Consider the following 12,675-nt stretch of genomic DNA (forward strand, 5'->3'; position numbering starts at 1 on the left):
TTTGGAGAATTGCAAATGTACATGTAGAGTCAGAAGGACTTGAAGGACCATCTGATTGCCCTGCCCTTGATGCTCAGATGAGTGCATTGACCTATGGAGTCAAAAGTCCAAATCACCACGATTGTGTTTTTGATTTTGGAATGTATTCCTGCCTAATATAAGAATTTGAGAGATGTTGAAATATGGGAGTTCCCTCCAAACAAAATGATGAAATTGCACAATTATGACTTGACTCATGAGTCACTGGGAAGCTGTCCAATACCTCCACCTGGACTCTCACTCAACTCTTCTGTGAGTGAGTAAGAAAGTAGATTTGTTGGGGTCAGAATGATAGAATAAGTCTTCTTGGAGACACGAAACTCCCAGTCAGGCAAAGTAGACAGGGGAGTGTGTTTTATTTCAAACAAGCTAGAATAGAATTAATTGTGAGGAAACTATCACTAGTGAGTACCCAGGGTGTCTCCAAAACAAATACATCGTTTGCTTTGTGAGGACTCCACCTCATGCAAAATAGGTAGTCTGGGAAATTCCACTGAGGGCTGACTGGAAATTTCATGACGTTCCCCCTGCTGGCATTTGGTGACCTGAGTTCCGTGAAATCACTATTTTCAAGAGATGATTTAAACTGAGCATTGGTAAAACTGTTTGAAGATACTTTTAATGTAGTGGTTAAAATTGGATGATGTTACAATCCCAGTGAAGCTTATGCTAGCAGAAAAAATTTAAATATTTAAATTGTTCAGTTTGTAAAATTTGTGTAACTGGTGTGTGGGCGGGCGGTATGCTTCTTTAGTTTCCGTGGTCAGGAAGTGCCTTTCAAAGGAATTACTGACCAAAAAAAAAAAAAAAGGAGGGGGAGCATTGATAAATGTGGTGATATCTATTTACACTTCTGTTTTTTAAAGTAAAGAAGTTATTGTCTCCCACCTCAAAAAAAATTGTATAACTAAATGGTGTGAATTTGGTACATCTCGCCTCTGACTAAGTCTCAAAGATTACTCTGAAATTATAGTTTCGCTTCGTCAAAAAGTTCCTAACCCTGGAGTTGTTGGAACAAGAGAAACTGAAAGGGCAAGTTTCAGATTTCTTTCTCCTGTGCTTTCTACAGTCTAGTTGACTGCTTGAACACTTTGCTGCCACTAAGAGAACTCACCCAAGAAGCCAACCTTTTCTTATTTCTTCTCCCCAATTTCTCATGGACCGATTGATGATCTAGGGGGTATGGTACTAAACTTTTCATGAAGGGAGCTTCCCAAATGGGTATTGTATCCTCCTTTGCTGCATGACACATAGCTAGAGTGAAAAGAATCTTGCATTTAAGGCAGTGGCATATAAACTCAACTTAGGAATATGAAAGCTTTTAGAATGGGTGAAAAAGATTACTGGGTGTTCTGTCTAGAGGTAATCTCCATCTTTCATTGTCTTTGAGCCATTCCCGATTGGAGATATATATCTGCTCTGGTGTCTCCTTTGAATCAGTTGTAACATTCTTAGTGGTTTTCTCATTTTTTAATGAGTTAAATAAAACCTTTGACATGTGTTCATTACACATTTATATGACCGTCATGATTTAAACTATCTAAAAATATTAGCCTTTAAAATAAAGGTAAGTTGTTTCTCATACAATACAGCTATGGAAATATTTTTAATATGAATTGTGAGTATTATAAAGTAGGAAATTATAACAATTTCATCTCTCTGCACTACCTAAGGTGATAGCACAGAAAAACATTAACTAAAATAATTGAAATACTTATTCTAAAGGGACTGTCAGTCTTGGCTTTCGACATACAGAAAAAGTGGGTGCAGTAGCCATATTGACAAGTCAAGAGGATGGGCCTTACCCTGGTGGGGGGCTTCCGGTAATCATTTCCCATGTCATAACCACACCCAGCTGAGTGTTTGCAAGTTTAAATGAGGCACTCCAACAGAGGGCAACCTTACAGACCAATTCCCACTACAGAATCATGTCACTATTAACCATTGCCAAGACCCCAACACAACATAAAATCTGTCGTGTTCCCCAGCGAGGCCTCCTTTCTTGATAAAAGTCACCAAGACCCAATGTAGAGGGGCAGCATAGCGACCTGATCGCACACAGGTTCCTTTTTTGTCATCTCATTTTCACATTTATTTACCAAAACTAGAAAAATGAGGAAAAGAAGAAGTGTGACCTAGGCTGTTTGCCGCTGCATGTATTCTTGGTTTGCTCTTACCTGACTTTAGGGAAAATCTACTTACTGTGGAGAAAATTTAAGAATTCTCGCTTTCAGGTTTAATATTCAAATTCAAGTTAGATATTGCTCATTACACAAAAGAAAAAGAATTACCAAACAGTAGGATTCTATTTTTCATTTAAATATATATTTTTAAATGTCTGGAAGAATACATGTAAAAACTAAACACCTCTGGTAAATTGCAAGTATTTTGTTATTGATTTAATTTTTTTGCTAATTCAGTTTTCTAAATTTCCTACGATAAACCTAAATTACATTAACAATATGAGAAAAAAATTGAAACGGATATACTGAGTGTAGTCCTAATGTGTCTTAGGCAGGCTCGTTAATTTAGCAAGAGACTCATTGGGGTTATCTTCAATGATGGGCATTTTATTATTTTTTTACAAAAAGAGACACATCCCATCAAGTCATCTCAACAGCTGGACTATCATCACTTTGGGTTCAGAGTGTCTAAGACTGGGATGGAGAGTATGTCTGCCTGAGAATTAGTTCAATTAAACAGGAACATCCTCAGGAGCTGCAGCCTAGGGAAATGATTGATGTTATGACTCAGAATTTATCATACATCTATAATTTTTGAACAGTAGGGAAGTTCTTTCAGGTTGCGTTCGGCCCTGAAAGTTGCTCTTTTCTGGCCAATAATGGGGAAGGTATCAAAACCTGTCACATATTGCAAAGTTCAGAGAGAATTAAAGCTCAGAGACGCAGATTGAGAATTGTTCTCGATTAACAGAAAAATTCCTGGTATTAAGGAAACAACCAATGTGAAACAGACTGATATCTGAGTGAAAATGTGAGAACCAGCAATAGATAAAGAATCAGGATGACAATGCTTAAGAAACAATAGGGACAGAGACATTTTACTATTTCTTAGGAGGAAGGGGTTGGATTTTAACATCAGAACCACACTGTATATTTTATGTTAAATACTCTATAACTGGGTTTCCAGAAGGTGCTTATGTTCTATATAAGCTGAAACATCAGGGATGCCTGGGAGGCGCGTGGGCAAACTTCAATCAGTGGTTCACATGAGAACTAAGGAGCCTCAGAGCATGGCAAATTGATGGGGCATTTTGAGGACAACCACCGTATCCTGGTTCTAAAATATCTACACCAGAGGAAAATAAGGCTACTTCTTACCACCTTCCACTCATCCGGTTAGGCTATACATGGGATGTGGCAAAATTTCCACCAAACAGAAGCAGGATTGCTGCAGTCAAGGCTCCCTCATGCACAGAAGTTCAATGGCTGATGCCAGATTCCTGCCAGGCCAGCCCCATCTGGACCAGTTCCATAGGTTACAGAGAGAGAGGACTGTTTAACGAAGAGCAAATGACAACAACAATAAGTAATGTGGAAACAAACAAACCAAAAATCTAACAGCCCAAAGTAGCACAGTTGTGAAACTTAAAAGCATAATTTGGAGAGAGATTTCTTTCCTTTCACTTTAGAAAAGGAAGTTTGGTGTAGAAAGGAGAAAAGACAATGATGACACAGGATGCTCAGGGAAAATGGGCCCCAAGGATCCCGGAGGGGACTTTTGTGGCAGTGAGGTGAGAGACTTCTTCCTCTGGCCAGTAGTGTGGTGGGCAGGTAGCCATCTTCAGCAGTCACAGAAATATGCTGCTCCTTTCATGGGCACTTGTGTAACATGCTATAGGTCAGCCCTGGAATCAAAGATGGGACTAGGGAGAAATGGAGATCCTAGAGCTAGGAACAAACTAGGTAGCTACTCTTTTATTTCTCTGAGAAAGACTGAGTTGTGGTGTGGCCTGGGCAAATACATTTTCAGCCAGTGGCTTTGATTATTCTGAAATGATATATTGTGTTGACACTCATAAACTATATAATAAAATAACTTCTTTTTTATTATGAGATATCTTAGCTAGGTATATCTAATTGAAAATTCCTGTAAGCTTTCTAGTACCTTCTCTCATATAAGGGTGTTGGGAAGATAAAATAGTATCGCCTTTACGAAAGCGACAACAATATACAACTCATGAATGTTAAAGGTACTTTTATCCTTTGTTCCAGTAATTCCATTTTTGGAAACATCCTAAAAAAATAATACTATATGCAGACATTTATGCATGAAGATGTTTATTATCATATTTCTTATAAAAATGAAAAACTATCAGTCTAAATGCTCAAAAATTGGAGATTGGTTAAGTAAATTATGAAAATCCACACTATGGATATAATGGAATTATTAAAATGATGGTTATGAAGAGTTTTTTATGTCATTGGGATGTGTCTATGATACAATTTTGAGAAGAAAAAAGCAAGCTAATAAACTTTAATATGTAATGTAAACTCAGCTATATAAAATATTATACATTATGCCTAAAAATAAGAAACATTAAAAATTATCGGATAAGATTGTTTGATTTTTATTCCTTTCCCTCTTCTAGATTTTATTTTCCAAGTTTCTATATAAGCAAGTAATTAATTTGTAATCTAAAAAAAAAAAATGATATACTTAGGTCTGTGTGCTCATGTGCATATATTTTCTTATGTTTACAAGTGCATGCACACGTATATCTGGTGCTTTGACAAGAAAGCAGCTTCCCCTTACACAATAACTGTCCCATGTGTTACAAGCTCAATATTCTTATTGCTTTTTCTTTTCCAGCTTAAATAACATTTGTAGATCTATTTGTTCTATTCTTTTTATTCCCTCTCCCCATAAACACAAACACACACACACACACACACACACACACACACAGACACACACACACACAACACCCCATATATACAACACACACAAATACGAACATATCCACATACATAGAATCTTTGTTGTCAGGGATCTGAGATCAAATAGGATAAAGTATGTAAAATTTCCTCTCTGTTTTTTTTCCGTCTCTCATTTCCTTTTTACTTTCCTCCTGGCTGCCATTCCTCCACTGGGTGATGCCTGTGGAGTGAGGAAAGAAAGAGAAAGACAGGCATCGGGGGGAGGGACAACAAGGCAAGCAGATTTCCTTGGCAAGATTAGAGCATGGTTCATGTCAGCAAACTACGAGCCAAAAACCCGCTGAGATGGTGTGCAGGGTTTATTGGAGAAGGGGCTGAGAGGCAGATAGCTTGGATTGGATGAGACAGGCCATTTGGAGCCCCAGTAGGCTCCCCAGCGGGGTGCACCAACATTCCAGAGAAAACTAACTGTAAAGATGACCCAGAGCCAAGGTACTGGCCTAGCCTATGAGCTTGTCCTCATCCCGGAATGCCAAGAAACACAGGGCTGGCACAGAGTTGTTCTTTTTCTATGGGTTGAGGGGGCTCTTTCCTCTCCTCTTTCCCAATATACTGGCTTTGGGTGAAACAGAGGTCACAGACTCAAGGCTGTTTTGGAAGTGAGGCGGGCTAAGTGTAATGAAACACAGAGCAACAGGGACTGTGGCCTACCAGGGAATGTTCGCTCTCTGAGGTGGTCCAGCATACTTACACACAGCACCTTTGCTCAGTGGGTATGAGGCCAAAGGTAGCAGGTCTTCCAGTTTTTCAAAGAAAGCTGAAAATTCAGAGAGACTTGGAGATATGTGTGTATATTTATGTGTATAACAGATCTCAATTTTTTTTTTTTTAATGGTGGCTCAATTAAAAAAAAAACATAACACTGTAGACCAAAAATAATGTGTCTGCTGGCTGGATTTAATATATGGGCCACTGGTTAAAGAGTCTCTGAAATAAAATTATGTAAGTATTCCTCCTCTCCTCTTTCCTTACAGCTGATAAAAAACAGGGCGTCTCTTGTAAAGGAACAAATATTTAGCTCCTATTATGTAAATGACACACCCTAGTTACCATAAGAGATCCATGAGAAATACTAAGTTTCTCTCTGCCTTCTAGGAGTTTACAGTATTGTTAAACCATAAGATATTCAATCAGGAATGTCAGGTGATAGTGTCATGTAGAATTCTGGGCCTAAACAGATCAGATTAGATACACCAAAGTCACCTTAAGAAGAAAGAATGGCTTTTAGATCTCTATCAAAAGTTGACTGTAGTAAAACCAGTGGGCAAAAGTAACTAGAGTATTGCTCACTTTTATTTTCTCAGTATTTGGCATATAGTAATTGATGTTCAACAAATATTTCTTGAAAAAAAAAATAAATTAATGTAATAAAAGGGGAAAAAATCAGTCTTGTGAGCCTAGAGAAATGAGGAAAAGAGAAACAAATATTTTCATTGTTGATAACAATATCCAATGAAGAGATGCTGGATTTGGAACCCAGAGCATTTGGTCATTAGGGCCCCCATTCCTGCTAGGGAGCAGTGGAGTGTTATGAGCTCTCACTGTAACCCATTTTAAATAGTTCACAGGCTATTTTCCTTCTTTGCTGAAATGTCTAGTCAACTTCCTAATGACCAATTAAGCTTCCCTGACACCTTGATGGAGGAATAAAGGAGCCCGGATAGGGAACCCATGTATTCTGCTCATGTGAATGGCCTGTGTCTCTTTATAATGAGCATTCTGATTTACACATGAGTGTTTGGAGAGCTTGGTTAGACGCGCTTCGTCTCCCTGGGCCAGATGCCAGTCTTGGGGAGCCTTCCTTGCTGGTACCTCTGATTCATCATCCTTGCTGGTACCTCTGATTCATCATCCCTTTACTCATAGAACTGGCATCACTGGGTAAGGGCCTAAATGAGCAAAGCAGACAGAACATACAATTATAGATCAAAGAGGAGAGAAATCACTTTGTTTTGAGTAATCAAGGAAGGCTCAGAGCAGAAGGGGATCCAGGGATAGGTCTTAAAAACATGAATCAGTTTTGGACAGGTGGAGATGTTGGGGGAAAGATAATATGGAGGGTGGTGATAAAACTTGATTTGGAGGAGTAATGAGAAAGTTCGTTAGGTCAGCCTAAACACCAGGCGGAAGGGTTTGGACTTTATGCAACAGACTTAAGGAGAGAAACTAAAGTTCTGAGAAAATGAATGACGGAATGAAACTGATGATTCACTTAGATTTTCTGGTATGATTAGAAAGGGCTTCATTGCATTCTCATGATTGTTCAGAATTAATGAGTTAACCCTAAAGGGCTTTATTGGAGTCGAATAGGGCTCTCTTCAAAAATGTGAACTGATTGCAAATGCCTGACACTTATTCTCCAGGAGACAGGTGGACAATCAGAAGATACAATGGGCTGTGGGTTCCTGGAACAAGCTTGGCCATGAAGAAGGCGACATGAGAAACACTACAGTGAATCAAACCCCACCATTACTAACAGCTCATCTCTGCTGTCCTGATGGAGCAAAAGCTCAAGGTTCTGGTGTTGTCATAGGTAAGATTGCCAACACAGCCATTTACCAGCCCTTGGAAGCCCCTTTAGCCTTTGGCACTGCCAGGAAATCAAAGTTGTAGCCACGTGACTCCCAAAATATTAAAAGTTAAAAAAAAAAAAACAACTTTCGATGGCACCATGATCACAGTTTCATAAATTTTGGTTGAACAGCAGGAACAAGTACTCATAAAGTCCCTTAGATTATCTGGGGGAACTACTACAGATTGCAAGTATCTGGAGCTGCAGTTTTCTATTTGTTTGGGGTCCCAAATCCATTTTTTAAATGAAAACTCATTTAGAATTCCAGTATGTGAAATGGATGAAAGCGTCAAAGCTCTGGCTAAAGAATATGGGGGATTCTTTCTGATGGGCCTTTGCCTACTGTACTTTCCACAGCTGACCCACCTCCACCTCGGGGGAAACAGAGGCACCTCTGCTCAAGCCCAAGGCTCCCTGGAACACAGTGTGGAACTAACTGGGCTAGACTGTAGACCCGTAGAATAAAAATTTGGTTTATATGTGGCCTAAAGTAATAATAGCAATTGTAATCATACTTCTAAGTAACATTATTTTGCATTGTTATGTGCCGAAGTTTGTTCTAAGCACTTTACATGTGTTAGTTCATTGAATCCCCCAACAACCACATGAGGTTAAGAACTACTATTACCCTCATTTTACAGATGAGGAAATTGAGGTCTAGCAAAATTTAGCATCTTGCCTAAGCTAGTAAGTGTTTTTGTAAAGCCAGGATCTCATTCCAGGAAGTCTGATTTCAGAACCAGCCTTCTGAATACTTCAGTCTCATTGGTTCTGCCTCATTACCTTGGAAACTTATTAAACTTGTAGGGTTTGTGTACAAGTGTCTGGTTTTAGTTTCCTTTTCCTTTCCTAAGAAGAGGAACTGGCAGAGGAGCCAATCAAAGTTCGCAGAGACCTGGACTGGAGGCCGGTTTACTCCACCTGTCTTCGCAACACTGGAAAAACAAATGACTCCCCTAACAGTGTCAGGGAGATCTGACATCCCTGCTCTTTGTTTCACAGGAGGAGGGATTGTAGCTTCGAAGCCATAGCTATAAATATCAGAGTTAACGAGGGAGGACTCCTGGAGACCTAAATGAATCCATTTTATGGGTCTGTCATACATCAGGTTAATATGATTCTGACAAATAATTATATTGAAAACTGGACAGGAACCAAAAATGTTTTTATTCCTTTTGAATATTACAGCAGAGCCTTCTGGCCAATTAAAGGGCGATGGCGCCAACACCGAAGAGCAGAGCAAAACTATAACAATTTGTGGCATTTAGACAAAGAGGCTCACAGCTCTGCACCTACCCAGGCTCAAGCAATGAGATTGTCATTGTCTGATTCCTTAATGAGCAGAGCAGTCCTTTCACATAGATCAGTTAGATTTGGTGTGGAAGCAGGAGGAGGGGGTAAAGGCAGAATAGAATACTAATGTAGCATCTCTTTTCTTTTTAACATGGACCAGCAGAGTTTTCATGTGGAAAGAAGGACAGATACATTGGGTGAGCCCTGAAAATGGGTTTTCAGTTTGAATAAGTCAAACTGTGATGGCAGTTTGACTAGAAGGATGGCTTATTCTCTCTTTGTTAATTACAGTGGCCTCTGAGGGGAAAGGGTTTCTTACTAAAGAAAGAGAAAAAGAAAAGACACTTTGTGGCTATGACATTTGCCTTCATTTAACTGGGTCACCCTGAAGTCCTCGAGCTGTTTTCCAGGCTGGAGGGCTAGGACTCCTGGGAAGACTGATCCCAGGGGAGACATTCAAGTTCAAGGGCTTTTTCTCAGTCACAGGGGGCTTCTCTTCAGCACTATGGGCTGTTCACTGCATAAGGGCATCATCATAAGCAGTGCACAGGGGCCAAAGTTCAGCCCTTGCTCCGCTTATCTGTCCTTACTCCTGGAGGAAAAGGCCATTTCTTAATTTGAACAAAGGTGCTGTATGGGTTAGCCAGTGGCCCACAACTGATCCAGGTCAAGGTCAAGTACCCACTGCCTGGGCTGTTATTTGTTAGAGCGACTAAGAGGACAACTTTATTTTGTCTGCGGTTTCCAACCAACTGCCATTTGCCCTCCTTATTCTTTCTGCCTTATCATGCTCAACCTCTTTTCATGTGACCTAAAGAGAAGGGGTGGGGAGTGGTGGTGGAAAGGAACTCATAGATATAGAGAATAGATTGGTGATTGCCAGAGGCAGGGATGAGGGTGGACAGGTGGGAGAGTGAGTGAAATGGGTGAAAATGGTCAAAAAGTACAGACTTCCAGTTATGAGTTAAGTAAGTTCTGGGAATGTAATGTACAGCATGAGTGACTATAATTAATAATACTGCATTGTGTATTTGAAAGTTGCTAAGAGATTGGATTTCAAAAGTTCTCATCACAAGAAAAAACTTAATAACTGTGTATAGTGATGGATGTTAACAAAACTTACTGTGGCGATCATTTTACACTATATACACATATCAAATTATGTTGCATACACCTAATACTAATACAATTTATACATTATGATTACTAATACAATATGTGTTATTTATATGCCAGTAAAAATTTATAAATTAATTAACTAATTAATTTCAAAGAAAGAGAGAGCGAGACATGAAACAAGTAGTTACAGCTACACTGAGAACAAAATCCCACTTGGCCATGACTCTCTCGGCACCATTGCTTTTCACCGATAAGAACCTTTCCCCACTAACGTTGCTTCCCCTCTGCATCTCTCTCCTGCCCATAGCTTTTCGGCCAGGAATTGCCAGTGAAATGTTCCTTCAGCCGTCTACACCAAAGTCCTCTTCCCACAACCTAGGTCGACCTGGACTTTGTACAAACTGAAACTCAGGCAACTGCTTTAGAAAGAAAGCAGGCCAGAAATGGTCTCTCATCAATTAATCATAACTAAAAGTACAGACTTCAACATGGTGTTTTTCTTCACAACGTCCTCTAAAGCTGTTCGGTATTAAATTATTTAGCTAATTTCTCATCAAGATAACTGTGGTGACTTCCAGGAGAATGCATGCCAGAATATTACCATGAGGAAAAGTCGCAGTTTTTGAGGACAGCTGCTCCTTCCTATCATCCAAAAAGTTCCAGTAGTGTGGGATCCTCTCCAGACCACTGAGAAGTGGTCCAGAAACTCTCTTTCAGGACTCCACACCAAACCCCCAGCCCTGAACTCCTGTGTGGCTCACGCTCACTTCTGCCATCACCCAGTCTGAGAAGGAGGCCTCTGGTTTGGTTCGAGCAACCAGAAAACAGAAAAAGGCCTAATTCTATGAGCTACTCAAACCTCAAACCCAGTATTTAGACATGTCTTCCTTTTTTGTCTTTCCCAATCTCAAGAAAGGATAATGCCATGTATTTTTCTAAAGAGCAATATGCAGCATAAGATAAAATCTATTTTTTTTTTTTTCAGCTAAGCCTTCTGCTGCATTCCCTGGTCAACTTTCTGCAGCTCATAAAATAAACACAATTCACGTTCACCCTCCCAGCTCCAAATCCATTGTTACTTGGCTCTGGATAAATGGGCAGGTGGTGCTGCCCAACAGGGCTTGGACAAGCTCGTTTTTCCTTCCTGGACGGAAGGAGGAGGATTAACGCAAAATCTTTTCTATTAGTGAATGACAAGACAGACAACTGGGAGGTCCGTGTGAATTTCATCCTGGAAAAAAGTACAGAGGAGATTATTAGAACAGTCTTGTTGTCGCCATAAAGACAGTGCTGGAATCTGCCATACTGACCGCCATCGCCTACATGGTCCAGACTGGGTTTGTTGGATGATGAGCAACTTTGTGGTAGGGGGTAGGTGGGTGGAAAGCAGATCCTTGATGAGAAATATGACGCCCTACTGCTAAGCATTACTTACTTTTAGCTTTGTTTCCTTTTAAATACTGAAAAATTGGGAACTTCAATGAAGTGTCCTCAGGAAAGGAAAAACATAAACAGATGTAGATTTTCTGTTAACTTTCTCAAGTAAATATCGCTTAAGGCCCTCGCTTGCTTGGGCTTTGGTGAGCACTGGGAGTTGCGGGGAGTTGCAGAATGTTCTAGGTAGGGAAAGGAAGCCAGGATGTAATAATAAAGTGTTTCCGGGTAAGCACACACTAATTTCAAAGGTGTTGAAGGTTTTCTGTATAGGTGAGCACACGCCGGCTGCCAGGTCTTTATGCAGCTGAAAGGTGGCCATTAAGTGGTAGTGCCTGAGGACTAGTCCGGTTTCTTTGACACATATAGGCCCCGAGGCAGGTCTAGAAGTGAGAAGAGGATTGCTGAAGGCTGCTCTGCAAGTTTCCTAGGGGGAGTGTTAGTTGTGTAGGGTTGGTGTTGCCATCAGGAAAGAGTGTCTCCCCCTCTGTAAGATTCAGAATTTTCTGTCTATGATATTCATGATCATCCAGGGGCCTTGTCTATCTGTGAAAGTATAGTGTATTTGACCCAGTGATTACCTCTTAGATGACCCTGAATAGTGAGGAGACAATTCTTACCTGTAGGAGTACCACAAATAGCCCTGGACTCGGAATGCCAAAATCTGTCCTGAACTATCCTAAAAGTCCCTATTCCCATTCTTTCCTGGGGGAAAGATGGGATAGATCCCAAGCCTGGATAATCCTTCTAAACGAAGAATGGATTTCCTTAGAGAAATCTATGTATAAAACTATGTCAGAATTTGTGAAGGGTTTGATACTTTAATCTTATTACAAACTAACAAATTAGCCTGTTGTAGTTTTACTTATATTTTTATGTATATATGTATATAAATATGTGTATATATGTGTGTCTGTAAATATAGGCACATATATAAACGATATATATAAATTTAACATGTACATATACACACCTATATATATGTGAAGATACACACACACACACACACACACACACACACACACACACACACACACACACAGAGAAAAAAAGAGACCTCTGAGTCAAAGATAAAGACCATGCATCACTCTCAGCAAAAGCAGTATGTTGGAACAATATCTCCAACAGGGCTACACAGTGAAGGCCAAATGGCACCTTCACACGTAGTGGGGTACATTACTGGAGACACCACCACAACTGCAAAACTCTTATCTTGTATAGGGTTACTGGCAACCTGCACATCCTTCCCTCTGGAGA

The sequence above is a fragment of the Pteropus vampyrus genome, unplaced genomic scaffold (assembly GCF_000151845.1).
Source record: "Pteropus vampyrus isolate Shadow unplaced genomic scaffold, Pvam_2.0 Scaffold1, whole genome shotgun sequence".
Lineage (NCBI taxonomy): Eukaryota > Metazoa > Chordata > Mammalia > Chiroptera > Pteropodidae > Pteropus > Pteropus vampyrus.